Genomic DNA, 17,490 nt, shown 5'->3' with positions numbered 1-17,490 from the left:
TGTTCCCTACGAGTGCACAAGATACAACAGCGCACCGTAGAAAAGTGTGGGGGCTCGTGGGAGGGAGAAGCAGCTGTTTGGCAATGTAACACACAGTGAACTCACCCATGTGCCACGAGCTGGGCATCTCATCCATGATAACTACGGTCACAGACATCCCACAACACCAACGACCATCCTTTTTACACATCCTGTATGAATGCAGCGTGGTTTTCACATCTATGCTTGTTCAGTGGTGTGATGTTGGCGGGTTGTGTGACTTGTGCTCCTGGTTGGTGTGTTTCATTTTGGCCATTGATGGTCTATACTTGTGCTGTACTTAATTGTGCATGTGTGCCATTCTGCCAATCTCCCCCTGTCCCCCCACTCCCTGCTTCTTCCTCTTCCTGGTGCTGTTGTGTCTATAATTTTGTTGCACCACACATAAACACATGTAAAGAACAAATTAGAATAGTTCCTTGATTCTTTTAGGTTTTAAAACTTCTCTCTATTGGTTTCTTTTTAGTTTTCCATATAAACCGTTTTTTAAATATTCAACAACACATAGAAGTCAGAAGTGCAACGTATTCTATCCACACTTTCTAGAACATTCTACAACACGTGCAGGTTAAAAGTTCATAATTTTTTTTAACTTAATGATATTTTTTAGCAATATTTTCTCGAACATTTAACGGCACGTGCAGGGTAAAAGTTATCAATTGTTTTAAGTTCGAACAGTGCCTTCCAAATGCAAATAGCAGCTGGGGTTCAGTTGAGCAAATTCTATCCTATGATATGTACTCCACGTTGAAACTGCTTTTTCTTAACCAATCACCAAGATGCTTTTCCATAGAACGAATGTGCACCCTACTTTTAAAAAAGAATGCTTTTCAACTCCCAATCACGTATCGTTTTGTATGGCAAAAAAAAGTACTTCCCCATCTTTAAACATATCTCTTATTCTACCAAGGAACTGCATGAGCTACAGACATCTTTCCATACCTTCCAACCATACCTTCAAAATGGTAGTGTGGATCGTAGGACATAGCTATATTTTCAGGTGCAAGAGGTATGCAGAACACAGACGTATTGACTTAGACCTAGGTTTACAAAATGTGGATAATAAATGGTTTACACAGAGAAGATTGAAGTTGCACCAATTGCTACCTTTGGTTGCATCTTCCACACCCTGACCTCATAATTGTGCATTGTGGTGGAAATGACCTAGGCACATTGACTGGGGTAGGTTTGGAAATGCTTATGAAGGACACCTTTGGACACCTCAGCTCAGCACCATGTGACTCTGGGCAATAGCAAACTTAATAGCTCACACAATTTCCACGCCAGCCTCGAGGGCCTTCTGATCAATAGGGGTGAGTAGTTTGCGCTTTACAAATACCGTATTGATTTGATACGTGCAAATTTACCTTCACACTCCCTGTATAACACCCCCTAAGCACCATACACAAGTTATAATTTTCAAAACAAAAGTTCCTCCGAGTAGATATAACTACATGCTGACACTACTTGACAGATGTGGCACAGCGGCCAGAGCACATGACTTCACAGCATATGACACACAGTTTGGACTCACGCTTTCATCCCCGACTCTGGCAGCACCTCAGCTTGGCACCATGAGACTCTAGACAAAACCTCACATATTTTCCGTACCCCGGGACTTTCAAACCAGTAGGAGTCAGTAGTTCATCCTAGTAGGTATAAACACATGCTGACACTACTTCCACAGGTGTGCTGCTGCGGCCAGGGCACATGACTTCACACCATAAGACACACAGTTTAGGCTCACGCTTTCATCCCCGACTCCCACAGCAACTCACCTTTGCAGCATCAGACTACGCAATACCTCACTTAATTTCTGTACCCAGCACTTTCAGACCGGTAGGTATGAGTAGTTTTGAGGCGTTACGAGCACGAGCTTGCTGCTGATTGTCTGCGAGCGCTGCGAGTGTTTGCAACAAGGAAGTGTTGGCTGCCATTTTGTGTATCCGTTGAAGCAAGTAAGGGGGAAAAAGGGCAAAAAATGTGGGAAGAGGAGGGTAGGAGCACTGTAACCTTTGTGGGGTGTTTAGGGTGTGCTATAGAGGGGGTGCAAAGTGAACTAATCATACCTACCGGTGTGAAAGTTCTAGGCTACGAAAATTAAGTGAGGTATTGGCTAGTGTGTGATGTTTCTAAGATGAGCTTGTGTGCGACTTGGGGATTAAAGCGTGAGCCCACACTGTGTGTCTTATGCTGTGAAGTCATGTGCCCTGGCCGCTGCAGTACAGTTGTGGAAGTAGTGTCAGTATGTGTTTATACCTACTAGGATGAACTACTGACCCGTAGTTGTGTGAAAGTCCTGGGTACGGAAAATATGTGAGGTATTGTCTAGAGTCTCATGGAAGGAGGAAGTGTTGGCCGCCATTTTGTTATTCCGTTTTTTAGCGAGTGAGGGAAAAAAGGGCGAAAAAAGTGGGAAATGGGAGGGTGGGAGCACTGTAACCTCTGTGGGGGGTTTAGGGTGTGCTATAGAGGGGTGCGACGTGAACTAATCATACCTACCGGTGTGAAAGTGCTAGGCTACAAAAATTAAGTGAGGTACTGCCTAGAGTGTGATGCTGTTAAGGTGAAGTGGTGCGGGACTCGGGATTAGAGCATGAGTCTAAATTGTGTGTCTTATGCTGTGAAGTCATGTGCCATGGCCACTGCAGTACAGCTGTGGAAGTAGTGTCAGCATGTGTTTATAACTACTAGGACGAACTACTGACCCGTACTGGTCTGAAAGTTCCGGGGTACGGAAAATATGTAAGGTAGTGTGTAGAGTCTCATGCTGCTAAGCTGAGCTGCTGCCGGACTCGGGGATGAAAGCGTGAGCCCAAACTGTGTGTGATATGCTGTGAAGGCATGTGCTCTGGCCGCTGTGCCACATATGTGCAAGTAGTGTCAGCATGTAGTTATAGCTACTTGGAGGAACTTTTGTTTCGAACATTGTAACTTGTGAATGGTGCTTAGGGGGTGTCATATAGGGAGTGCGAAGGTAAATTTGTGTATATGAAATGAATTTGATATTTGGAAAGTGGAAAGCACTGACTCCTATGGGTCTGATGGCGCTGGGGGCGTAAGTTGAGGTGCTGCTGGAGTTGGGAATAAAGCTGATGAACTACTCACCCCTATTGTGAACTTTTAACCTGCAGGTGTCGTAGAAGGGTCCAGAAAGTGTGGTGATAAAATAGGTTGAATTTGTGACCTGTATGTGGTGCGTAATAATAAGTAGCTTTTCGGAAGGAAAATTCTAAATTTACCAATGGAGGTAAGTTTTGGAATGTCGTTGAAGGAATTAAGTATTCTGATTTGTTCTTTACATGTATTTATGTGTGGAGCGACAGAGAAATTGTGCCATTCCTGGTTTCATTCTTGATAAAGTCGGAGCTTTACATGTACTATGTGAGAAAGATAGAATTGTATGCGTGTGTCATTTGAAATCTGGACAACAACTACAAAGGTGAGTTAGAAATGTAAAAGGTGTGTTATGTGTTCTATAGTATTGATTAAGTATTTGAGGTGATGTTTTTAATTGTGAAAGTATTTTTTATTTCAAAGTAATATAGTGTTAGTAAAGTGTGGTGTTTGATATTGGTTATGAAATATGCATAAAATTTGAGCTGTTGTTATATAAGTATTTTATATATGTTTAGGAATTTTTCACAGAGAACAAGTGTAGTTTGTCATCTTTATAGGACTGTATTGTTTTGAAAATGAGGTACAGCGTTAATTTGAGTTTGTAATGTATTTGGGGAGATAAAGAAAATGTTGCACGTTTGCAACTGATACTTTTCGTGGAAATAGTGGGGTGGGGGTGGTGGTAGGAGATGTATGTGTTATTAAGTTAAAAGCGATAAAACGAAATGCAGATATGTTATGTGGGCAGGTTGTGGTCTTATTTTTGACACTGAGAGGTAGGTTTGAATGTAAGTCAGGGTAGGTTGTTGTACAGTGGGGCCGTGTACAGTGTTTGGAGATTACATAGAGAGGAGATGGAGATAGGAAAAGTGATACGTTCCTTTTATATGTACGCATAGTTTGAATCATGTGATCCTAAGTTGAGATAAATATGAATATGGTTTCTGGTTTGCATTTGGGTATAGTGAATAGTTTTTGTAGTTTCTGACTAGTGAATAGTAAAAAGGTAGATATACTAAAATATATGGTAGTAAACATATTAATTATTGTCTGTTCTTATGAATAGAAGTAGTTGGGGAGTGCTTCTTTAGAAGAGATGTTTTATAAATGTGTGAGAGATAAAAAAATGTAAATGTGCGGTATATTTCCTGTATGACTTTGTTGACATTAGAGACCTACATGTGATTATAAGTGATACTATTTGTCAGGCTGTGTCGCTGTGGCGGATATATGTAGGTGTTGAAGTGGTTCGTGTTTTACTGATGGTGAGCTTCACTATGCCTTTTGAGACACTCGTCAATTTATTCATTCCATTTAATATCTTTAATATAGATACAGTAAAGGGACTGTATATCAAAAGTTTGGGAATTAGAACTGTGTTTACTCTCCCCATGCCCTGCTATACACTCTACAGAGTGTTTAAATGACTTTCGTAACATATAGATGTCTAGCTAGTAAAGGTGGTGTAGTTTGACTGGGCCCATTTATAAACCGTGTTATGGGATGGTTTATGTTTTACCCGCCAATTTGCATGTTTGAATATTTTTTGCTGATAAGTGTTCCGCCAGACACCTGTTTAAATTATTGTCGTATATGGGTATAGTGGTGCGACTGGGTATGGTGGGGGTTTCTGTTTGATTTTGTACGGTTAAGCAAGGGCGGGGGTGGGTGTTGCTGATTGAAACACAGACTATAGTAACATGCAGATGTCGAGCTACTAAAGGTGATCTAGTACCACTGGGAGCACTTATAAAGTGCCCTATGGCATGGGATATGTTTTAGTTGCAAATTTACATGTTTTAATACGTTTTGCTGATGAGCGTTTCTGGAGACATCTGTTGAAATTAAGCCTCCGTTTGGCTATTGTGGCGCTTCTATGTTTGCTGGGGCTCTTTCTTTTATTGCGTAAAGTTAAGCAAGGGCAGGTGTTGAGGTGGTGTAGTGGAACTGTGACTATTTATAACCGTCTTATGGTATAGTGTATGTTTGAGTTGCAAAATTGCAGGTTTTAATAGGTTTTGCTTATGAGCGTTCCGGCAGACACCTGTTGACATTAAGTCTATGTATGGCTACAGTGGCGGTAACGGGAGTGCTGGGGCTCGTTGTTTGATTTCGTAAGTTTAAGCAAGGGATGGGTGGGGGTGGGGGAGGGGGAGGTGCGTATGTTGCTGATTATAAGACGGATATTTGTAACGTGGGCATGTGTAGTTACTAAAGGTAATGTAGTTTCACTGGGCCCATTTATAAACAGTGCTATGGGATGGTTCATGTTTTACCCGCCAATTTGCATGTTTGAATAGTTTTTGCTGATAAGTGTTCCGGTAGACACATGTTAAAATTAAGCCTGCATATGGGTATAGTGGCGCTACTAGGAATGGGGGGTTTCTGTTTGATTTCGTGCTATTAACCAAGGGCGGTGGTGGGTGTGGGGGAGGTAGTTATGTTACTGTTTGAAATACAGAATATAGTAACGTGGAAATGTGGAGGTACTAAAGGTGATGTAGTACCATTGGGAGCACTTATAAAGCGCCCTATGGCATGGTATATGTTTTACCCGCAAATATGCATGTTTTAATACGGTTTGCTGATGAGCTTTTCAGGAGACATCTGCTGAAGTTAAGGCTGTGTATGGCTATAGTGGCGCTTCTACGTTTGCTTGGGCTCTTTCTTTTATTGCGTAAAGTTAAGCAAGGGCAGGTGTTGAGGTGGTGTAGTGGTACTGTGACTATTTATAAACCTTCTTATGGTATGGAGTATGTTTGAGTTGCAAAATTGTAAGTTTTAATTGCTTTTGCTGATGAGCGTTCCGGCAGTCACCTGTTGACATTAAGTCTATCTATGGCTATAGTGGTGGCAACGGGAGTGCAGGGGCTCGTTGTTTGATTTCATAAGGTTAAGCATGGGTATGGGTGGGGGTGGGGGATGTGCGTATGTTGCTGATTATAAGACAGACATTTGTAACTTGGGAATGTGTAGTTAGTAAAGGTAATGTAGTTTGAGTGGGCCTATTTATGAATCATGCTATGGTATTGTTTGTTTTTCCCGCAAATTTGCATGTTTGAATACTTTTTGTCGATAAGTGTTCCGGCACGCACCTATTAAAATAAAGCCTATGTATGGGTATAGTGGCGCTACTAGGAATTGTGGGAGTTTCTGTTTGATTTCGTACGGTTAAGGAAGGGCGGGGTTGGGCGTGGGGGACGTGGGTATGTTTCTGATTAAAACACAGAATTTAGTAACGTGACGATGTCGAGCTACTGAAGGTGATGAAGTACCACTGCGAGCACTTATAAAGTGCCCTATGGCATGGTATATGTTTTACCCGCAAATTTGTATGTTTTAATACGCTTTGCTCATGAGCGTTCCGGTAGACGGTTGTTAAAATTAAGTTCTTGTATTGGTATAGTGTGTTTATTAGGTTTGGTGTGGCTCTTTCTGTAATTTTGTGAAGTTAAGGAAGGATGGGGAAGAGGGTGGTGCAGTGGAAGTGTGCCCATTTATGAATCGGTTCATTTATTTATTTATTTTTTATTAATTATTGATCTTATAAGGTGCATAGCTTTCAAAAAGGTTTCCCAGCGCCGGGTTTATGGTATGGTATATGTTGTTCTGGCAAATTCCCATGTTTTAATACGTTTTGGTGATGAGTGTTCCAGCAGACAGGCACAGAAATTACACAACATTTCTGTGGATAAGACATCTTCGTGCTGATAGACACTCTTGTACTGTGGTAGAAGGCTGATAGCATTGATGGAAAATTATGAAACTTGGTGCCCTTGTAGATTTTAATGGAAGGTTACACTGTTTGTTTGTTACTATGGTGTAGTTAGGGTTCTAAGTGGGAGAAAAACAGTGGGGTTGCTCTACAAGGGGGGAAAGCTCTTAAAGGGGTGTGGCTATGCAAGTTGGGGTGTGGTCTAAATCAAGATAAGTATCATTGTGTGCTTTAGAAAATACTCTCCAATTATCGTAGGTTCGGAAAAAAACATTGTTTAAAGGATTTGCCTTTCTTCTACAACGTGGGTAACCTAGCATGATGTCTCCAGTTCTCAGTAGTGAGCAAAATAAGCATGCGTACATCGATGTGCATGCTGTCACTGCAGTGTAATAAAAAATAAAAAAAATGGACTATCTTTGAGAGGGACGAAAATAAAGTCTGGTAGAGAGTCGTTTGGAGCCTGCCTGAAAATAAGTATCTGTCCCCAGACCCGGCCCAATTAAATCGCAGTATCCATGCATCCTAAGCACTGCACCATTCAACCATCTTTTAATTGATGCATTTATTCCTACTTTTATATATAAATAAATCTGTTTGTCCGCTTATCTTAAGCATCTATGAGCGCACTCGCCTATAGTAAGCACTGTGCCATTCATGCAGCGATACGCCTATATATGCATAGATATATCTGTCCCAGAATCAATCCGAAGCATTTATCAGCCCACCCGTCTATAGTAAGTACTGGTCTTTGCATTCATTCATCCTTCCATCCATCCATACATTGATACATTGATCTATGTATCTATCCATTGATGCATGTGGCCATGCATCCACTCGCCCTTTATTCAACTATACCTTCTTATTTTCGTGCATTGTCCGCCCCCGATCTTATATACAACGTATTATACTCATCCTCTTAAGGCATTGAAAAGGCTTGCGAAAAGCATTGACAGGCAGATTTTTTAATAAAGAATAACAAAGCTTTGAGTTACTCTTTGTGGAGCATACTTCAACACCCTTCTCTGGTGGTGTTTTAAACAAAGGTACATCTAGCAAAAGAAATGTAAAGGTGCTTTTAAGTGTAATACGTTAATTTAGAAACATAATGTTTTGTCGAGTTGTTTATAGGTACACTGTGTTAAAGTGGCCGTGACTGACAGATACTGAATACCTGTACTTCTTATATTTGAGAAAGTATACCAGAGAGCTAATTTGGGGTGGTGAGAACCTTGAGTTCTATATTTCCATGTGAAGTACAGTATAGAAATATAAAAGTAATTGGAAAGCTTTTATGTTCATATTAAAGAGGGGGTGTGAGAACTTAGTGAGGCAGGCAAAGTGTGTGTTTTCGTAGCACTAAAATAAGACTGTGTGTAAGGTGAGAGCAGGTTCGTGCTGGAGTTGCCTTGTTGTGGTCGTTTGCAGAGGCACAACCAAAGGGAAATTTCGGGGGAGCCTAATTCTTTCAGCAACAGGCAGAGTGGGCATGTAGGGGTTGTAAAAAGGGGTGAAAAAGAACAGAGTCTCCTTTACAAATAAATGATGTTTTGAAGACCTGTGAAGTACTCGGGTTCGGCTCTGTGTCTACGCACGGGAAGCTGTGTCAGAGAGTCCGCAATGGGCAATGGGCATTGCGCGCCTGGTGGTCTGTCAGTTAATCACCCCACGATGATGTTGCTGGTGCGTTGCAAAAAGAGAAGGGAAATACTGAGAGAAAATGGCTCTCTTTAAAGGATTTCCCTTCTCCTACAATGCGCGTCACTTGGCATGATGTCTGCACTTCTAAATAGTGAGCAATGTGCACGCTCTCACAGTGTCACTGCAGTGCAATAAAGAAAAGAAAAAACGGATCACGTTTGTGAGGTCGGAAAATAGAGCCCTATAAAGACCCATTTCGAGGCTCCCAAAAATAAAGTGCTGGTTTTCACATCCCCACAGCCACCCCCTCCAGTTAAAGCCCTGTGTGCAGTGTTATGTTTGCCAAGTTGTTGATAAAATTGTTAGGTAATAATGGAAATTTTTATGTGTGCTCTTTGGTTGATAATATTATTCTAAGTACATAGATTAACATTTTAAAAATACTATTTATAAAGTTGTGTGCGGTGGGTTGCAGAGTAAGTGGTGTGGGGTGGTGGGGTGTGGCAGAGAGGTGAAAAGTATGAGGTAGTGCAGTTATATATAAATTGTAAAGGAGTATGTAAATAATTAAATAAATACTTGCTGTATGTTCCATGGTACTACTTGTCATCCTAGTGCTCATCTGTCGTGCTCCATCACGTTGCAGTACTGGGTCTGGAAGTTGTTAGTGGACGTTTTGCAATTGTATGTTATTATTTTAACATAGTGAAGAAATGTGAAAAATAATTGAATCTATTTTTTGTTTTTCAGAAAATTATTTCTTCAAAAAAAAGAAAAGAGAAGAAAAATATATATTTCATGAAAAGGAAAGATCTTGAAGTAGAAAAAAATGTGACTAGTTGAGAAGCTGTTTGTTTGAGAAAAACATCACACAAAGCAAAAAGAAGGATTTTTCAAGTAAGGGGAAGCAGAGTTCAATTTCAAATACGAGGAAAAGGAAAGATGATAAAGAAATAGTATCTGGTACTCAGAGACAAAAACAATTTCAAGAAATTCGTCAGAGACTTTTTCGATCTAGAGTGACTCAGAATTTATTAAAAACATGCTGCAAATATAAAAGAAGAATGTTCCAATTCAAAGAGAAGCAGCGTATTGAAAGAATAGTGGATTCTGCTTTCAATTTGAAACAGAAGTTGTTCATTTTGATTTTAAAGAGAATGAAAGTATTGGATATAATTGTCAAAGTATTGAAAGACAAAAGTAGAAAAAAAGACTTGTGAACAGAACCAACTTTTGTAAAATCTTTAGTGGACATTGGAGACATACTTCTAGTACTGAGCCTTTTTTTAATGAGGAAAGTTACTTCCAGGAAAATAGTTTATCATTTGCAGTTGATACTGGAGGTCGTTGCTACGAATTTCCGGATGGTGATCCTCTTCCAAAGGAGGAAATGGTTGGTAAAATTGCAGAAGAGTAAATAGCTGAAAAAGTGCAAGGGAAACATCCACGAGCTCCTGTGTATAAGTGGAGTTGTAGTAGCATTTGTAGTATTCGACAGAAATCCACTGATATAATGCGACATTTGCTATGAGAATATCCTCAGAAAAGTATAAAACAGAAGATTAAGTTGTTACAAGGACTAGATCCATGTAATGTAAGAAAATATACTGAGAAGTATGCGCATTCTCTGGCTTGTCTTTCAAGAAAAGTTTGTAAAAGTGTTTTTCATCATTTGAGGATTAGAAGCACACCATTCAGAAATGAGGAACTTTGTAAAGAAACTGTACTATGTGAAAAGTCCTGCATTAAGTTTAAGTGAACTGAATGGAAATCTCTTATATGGTTCGTTATCAGATATTTAAAAAAAGTGTGATGATATTTAAATGCGATATTTTGGTTCAGAAGAGCAGTTCATAGAAAATGAAAGTTTGACAGTTACAGATGTTGGAGGAGATGAGAAAGTGATTAGCACTGATCAGTTTGAAGAAGAAATTGGAAAGGTTAATGTAGTGTGCTCTGAAATACCAAACTATGGGCACCCTCGGGAAATGGGACCGCCCGCTGAGGGTGCGGCAGTCCCGCACTCCCGATTGGGATGCGCCTGCCGCACTGGCGGGCGCATGGCGCATCTGCAACATTGTGGTGGGCGGTGCAGAGAGCTCCGCCCGCCGCAATGCCACAAAGGCAGGTTGTGCGTTTCAATGCCACGTTGTTCATTGAAAGGCAAGGGGGGTACCATAGGTACCCCCCATGTGCACCCCCACCCCCCAGATTTCCTGGGGGCCCACAACGGGCACCCGCAAGCAGACTCCGCATTCCTTTCCGTGGCAGCAATGCCGCCACGGAAAGGCATGTTCCCGCCAACATTGTAATATGGCTGGCGGTGTGTAACAGACACCGCCACCATATTGAACCCTTTTCCGCCTGGTCGACTTGACGACCGGGCGGAAAAGAGGCAAACGGTCTATCCATGGCCACGGACCCCCCAGCCATTGTAATGTGGCGGGGGATCTTTGCTGCACGGATGGCGGGCGGATCGCCCCCGCCGGGCCGGCGGTGACTACCGCCGGCCCGGCGGGGGCGATCCTCCCACCATCCTAATGGGGCCCTATGTTTTTGTTTGTTGTTGACGTACTCTTTATAATAGTCAAAGTAGGAATGTTGATTTGTATTTGAAAAGTGAAAAAGAGAACAATGGTACGTGGGAAGTTGCAACTTACTTGTTTGTTGAAGGTCGATTTGAGTTAGGTAGTGATCAACTTATATGTAAATATTGTTACAACAAATTAGAAGAGCACACAATGCCTGCTAGAGCAGTGCATAATAAGTTGGAGTTAGTAGCTATTCCGCAGGAGCTGGCCAAATTGAATACATATGAGTTGGTTCTAATTCAATCTGTTCATCCTTTTCAAACTATAATTCGGATGGAGCCTAAAACAGGTAAACTGCCACCAACAGACTAGCAAAGAGGGCTGAAAGGAAGAGTGGTGTACTTACCTTTGGATTTTAAGAAAAACATTGAAACTATTGCTGGAGAGAAAGAGGAAGATGAGGCAGTAGTTATTTTAGTAAATGGTGTACCCACAAAGAGTCAGAAAATATAGGAAGAATTTGTGGATGTTAATAAAGTTGAAAAGGCTACCTTATATCTTATAGAGAACAATATTTATTACAAAAATGTAAATGTGGATGAACAGGTAATACGCTTAGAAGATGATTTTGAAATTTCAAGTGGTCAAATAGAGAAAGTGGACAAGTCAAGGACTGAACAGATTTATGAACATTATACAATATGTCCTTTGCATTCCAAAGAAGTGAAAGGAAGTAGCATTGAGTTATTTCAAATGAAAAAAGCACAGGGAACTCCAATGAGTGTATGGGAGAAAAGCTTGGAAGCTTGTTGTTTTCCACAGTTGTTTCCTACTGGAGAAGGTGGACGATATGATGACCGACCTGTACGGATTCCAGCTTCAGAATATCGGTCAACAAGATTATATTTTGAAGATCCTAGATTTTGACAGTGCATTCCATACATATTTCACCTTTTTTTTTAAAGTGATCTGTCTTCTCTCTTGTATGCAGTGAATCATATACTTATAACTGCAGTTCATGAATCCCTTCTTTCTGCGAAAGAATTTCAAGAAACAGATCAAAATTTAGAAGCACACTTAATCAATTTGATAACGTGGAACAAATGAGTATTGGTATCGTCGTCATGGAGAACTCAAGTGTATGTTACGGAACTTAGGTACACCAACATGGTTTGTCACACTTAGCTGTGCAGAGTATGCATGGGAAGATTTGCTTGAGTTTTTAAGATAAGCAAATTCTAATATAAAAAATGTTGAAATAAAGGCTTCTGGTGAACTATGTTCATTGGATCCTGTAAATGTGTGCAGATACTTTAATCATAAGTTTCAAGGTATGATGTCTTTTATCTCTACTAAAAAGAATCCACCTCTTGGAGAAGTTACCGATTTCTTTTGGAGAAAGGAGTATCAAGCAAGAGATGCACCTCATATACATATGCTAGTATGGATCAAGGATGCACCTAAATTTGGAAATGATTCTGATGAAACAGTATTGTCTTTTATCGAACAGTATGTGACATGTGAGACTCCAAGAGAAGGAGGAGATAGAAGCTTGAGACAGCAAGTTTTACATTTCCAAAGTCACCGTTGTGGAAAGTATTGCAGAAGAAAATACAAGTCTAAAGGAAAATTTTACACCAAATGAGTAAGTTCTTTATTTTCTTCTGTGAGGCACACAATAACTCGGAAATCTCCAATGAATACCTACAACTTAAAAAGAACAGAAGTGTCAAAGTATATCAATGACTACAATCCAGTCATTTTAAAAATGTGGAATGCGAACATGGAAATCCAGTATGTTGTGGATAACTCAATTGCTGTTGCACGTTATGTTACATCGTACATAACACACTCTGAAAAAACAGAGATGAAACAAATGTGGGAAGAAATTACACAAGAGAATAGTCTTAGCAAAAGGTTGTACAGCTTTAGTTTGAAAATGCTTTCCCACTGAGAAATTGTATCGTATGAATGTTCAGACTGCTTGTGTTCTTCAAGTTTATATTCAAAGTCATGAGGAATCATTTGGGTAAGTTTAGGTCTTGCCTGCAAACGAAATAGTCATGAGGAATCATTTGGGTAAGTTTAGGTCTTGCCTGCAAACGAAATAGAGTGTTGAAATCATTGGAAGAAATTGAACAATTAGCAGCAAATGAACCAGATAGTACAGACATTCGTAAAACTAATATGTTGGACACATACTGTCCGAAAAAGAGTCAACATCTGGAACAGCTATGTCTGTATGAAGTACTTTAACATTACAGCTTCAGAAGAAATGTTAAAGAGAATTTAAAAGAAGGAAGGTTTGCAGTAGTTGGATGTCATGGTTGTTTAGTAAAACATGCAAAGGGTAATCTCATAAACCACAGGAAACTTAGTTGTGAAACTCCAGATGAGCAAGAATGTTACTATTTAGCACTTCTGCAGCTGTTTAAACCATGGCATAGCGAAAGTGAATTACTTGGAGAGTTTGACTGCTACGAAGATTCTTTTAATGCTTGTAAAGATAGCATTCGATGTCCAATTTTACCTAGATATTTAAAAATGTTGAATGATGAAGTTGAACAGGAAAAGAGTATTATAGCTGAAATAGCTCATGAACGTTTTCAAGATAGTCAAAGTATTGGTCCATGTAGTCAAGATCCTCTTGGACAACCAATGCAGGAAAATTGAGCAGCGATTGCTATGCATGAAGTCGAAATTGCAATGCTACAAGCACACAAGGAGAATATAACATTGGAAAAGTTAGAAGAACAAGTAAATGTTGAACAGAAAGAAATATATGTGCAAGTGAGAGAACAGATAGAACATGGTTTGTTGCATGAAAAAAAGAATGTCTGTGTTCATCTTTTAAACCTCTTCTGATGTACATCAGTGGTCAAGCTGGGACAGGTAAAAGCTTTTTAATTACATTTTTGACCAGTTATCTCCAAAAAACTACTGGTTCACATTTATGTTGTGTGGTAACAGCTCCAACTGGATTAGCTGCGCACAATGTTAAAAGAGTTACTTTGCATAGATTATTGATGTTACCAGTGGAGCATAATAAGAAATTAGAATATCAGAAGTTGTCTGGAGAAGCTTCTTATGAAGTGTCAAGAGTGCTGAAGAAAATGAAACTTTTAATTATTGATGAGGTGAGCATGGTCTCAAACTTAATGCTTGCTTTTGTACACTTAAGAATGCAACGAGTATTAAAAACAGATTACGACGTTCTTTTTGGGGAAAAACATTTAATTGTATTTGGAGATCTGCTACAATTAACCCCTGTAAAAGGACAACCAGTGTTTAAAACTCTTCTACATGAAGACACTAAGAAATCTTTGGGAAGTATTGGAAATGTGAATCTGTGGTTACATTTGGAATATAAAGAACTCACTCAGAATATGCGACAAGCAAGAGGAGAAGATTATGGAAATATTCTAAAACATGTAAGAATTGGTGTTCTTAGCAAACATGGTAAACAAGCTTTTGAAAGTCGTCTACTAAAGAACTTGTTTACAAATGAAAACACACCAGCAGAAGTAATGTACAAGAAAATGAAAGAAACAAAATCTATAGTTGGCTTAATGCCTACAGTGGAAGAGTGTTATACGTTTAATAGAAAGCTTATGAAATTGGAAAATCAAAAAATAGTTCACATTGAAGCTATTGATAAAATAGAGCATCAAGGAATAACAATTGTTTTTTCAGAAAAACTACATACTAAATTGGGTTCTTTGGAAAAGTCTGTATCAAAAACTGCTGGCTTAGAATTTTTTTTAGATGTATTTTTAAACTGTCGGGTAATTTTGAAGCATAATCTGAATGTAGAAGAAGGTTTAGTGAATGGAGCAATAGGGAAAGTTGTTGATTTTGTGAAATATGAAAATATAAATGCAATTGAATTTTTGAAAGTTAAATTTGATCAGATTGCAGAGATAAGACAGATTGCATGTTCTGCCGCTTGTTTTTTGCTTGTAAAAGACTTGTATGTTCGTTTCCCTTCTGTTTAGCATATGCAATAACTATTCACAAATCACAAGGAATAAGTGTAGATAATGCTTTGGTAAATGTTGGAAAAACTGTGTTTAAAGAGGGAATGGTATATGTTGCATTATCTTGAGTTAGAACGTTGTCTGGTTTGTATTTAATTGATTTTGATGAGAACAAGGTTATTGCTGATGTTAATTGTGTAAGAGAATATAATCATTTGAGATGGCTTTATACTCCCCATTTAGGTGAATATCCTATTTATGAGAAACCTGTTGTGTGTTCCAAACGCAAATATGTTGAAGAGTTAACTATGGCTGAAAAGCAGAAAGAAAATCAACAGAAAAGAAAAGATGTAAAGAAGCAGAAAATACAAACAAGTGATGATGTTGTTGGATACCAATTTGAAAATGCTTCTGGTGTCAACTGCTATGGTAATGTCATTCTATATGTTATATTTTATCTTGACGATGTTTGTGGTGAAATTATGGAAAGTCAGGAAAAAACTTTATGTTCCGCACTCTACACTTTATTTCAAGAATTGAGAACTGATAGAAGTAAGATTGATTCTGCTTCTGGTATTCGACAAATGTTGGATACATGTACTGGATCTTTAATGTTCAGTGCTACTATACAGCAAGATGCACACGAATTTCTGATGGTTATGCTTGAAGTACTAGAAGATGAAGGAATTCAGATTGAGAGTTTATTTAGACTCAGTTACAAATGGGAACATAAATGTGAACAGTGTTCATTAACTTCAAGCACTATAGTTGACAGAGAACGATTTTTATATTTAACAATACCTGACTGCAAATCTGTACCATTTTCCAAATTAGTAAAAGAAGCTGATCTTGAGATGATGTGTTCTCGTTGTAAATCAAGAATGCTGTCTGCATTATGCCTACAAAGATATGGAAAATATTTGATTATAATGCTGCAACGCTGTCGACCACATGGAAGATAAGTGGAAACCAAAATGAAAAGTTTTGTTGCTAATCAAGTATCTATTTATGGAAGAACTTTTGCAACAGTTGCTATTGTTTTCCATGCTGGAAGTACTACTAAAAGTGGACATTATACAGTTTATTTAAAGTGTAATACTTTTTGGAGTCACTGTAATGATACACACTTGGAAATGAAACCGAGATTGCCTTATGAATTACCCAACTCATACTTAATTTTTCTGAAACAAAGATTTTAGATACACTATTTGGGTTTAATGGGAAGGTGTATAGATCTTTAAGGAATTCATACTGGATGCTTTCAAAGCAAACTTTTTGATACATTATCTTGTGTTTTGGGAAAATATACAGAGAAACTATGTAAGATCTTTAAGGAATTTATACTGGATACTTTCAAAGCGAAATTGTTGATACATTATCTGGTGTATTGGGAAAATTGTGCAGAGAAACTACGTAAGGTCTTTAAGGAATTCATACTGGATGCTTTCAAAGCGAAATTTTTGATACATTATGTGGTGTATTGGAAAAATTGTGCAGAGAAACTACGTAAGATCTTTAAGGAATTCATACTGGATTCTTTCAAAGTGAAAGTTTTGATATATTATCTGGCGAATTGGAAAATGTGCAGAGAAACTATGTAAGATCTTGAAGGAATTCATACTGGATGCTTTCAAAGCGAAATTTTTGATACATTATCTGGCATAGTGGGTAAATTTGCAGACAATCTACGAAGTAAAGGTAAGCTTTGAACATTTGAAGTACTATTGGATGTGTTATTTGTATTGATTTTGTATTATATTTGAGAGAATCAGTTTTTTTTATATTTAACAGTCTAGTTGATTGGTTTTTTTTCCCCTGCTGTTTATGATTAAACTACACTGACATCACTGTGAATAGTGACGTTATGTAATAGCTGATGACAGCAAAAAAAGGGAGAAAAATTGTTATCTGAAAGTTGAATTGTTTAGTATTATTGAAAAACTCATTGTAATTTGTGAAATGTATTATGTTACATAGTACTTTTGCAGTTTATTTTATGTAGTTGATAAGTTAGAAAAAATGGTATTAATGATAAATACACAATAGTAGTTCGATATTTAAAAAACCAATGAAAAAAACATAGGTTTCAGAGACGTTATACTTAGGAATTAGCATTTAAAAAACCTTCTAAATTCACTGAAATAAACCATAGGTTTTACAGACGTTATAGTTAGGAATTAGCATTTAAAAAACCTTAGAAATTCACTGAAAAAACCATAGGTTTCAGGGACGTTATAGTTATTTGGACATTTGACTCATATAAAACCAGAGAAATTCACCTGTTATAGTTAGTTGAGCTAACTATAACTCGCGCGCCCGCAATGCACTGCTGCTGATGTCACATATTACATCGCTCATGACATGGTCAGTGACATCACTGATGACATCACTGATGACATCTCAAATGACATCACTGATGGATGTCCAACTCATAAGTCAAGATAATGATTCTGAAGGTAGATGGATT

Source organism: Triturus cristatus, chromosome 5_2 (assembly GCF_964204655.1).
Source record: "Triturus cristatus chromosome 5_2, aTriCri1.1, whole genome shotgun sequence".
Lineage (NCBI taxonomy): Eukaryota > Metazoa > Chordata > Amphibia > Caudata > Salamandridae > Triturus > Triturus cristatus.
Note: the sequence above shows the minus strand (reverse complement) of the source record.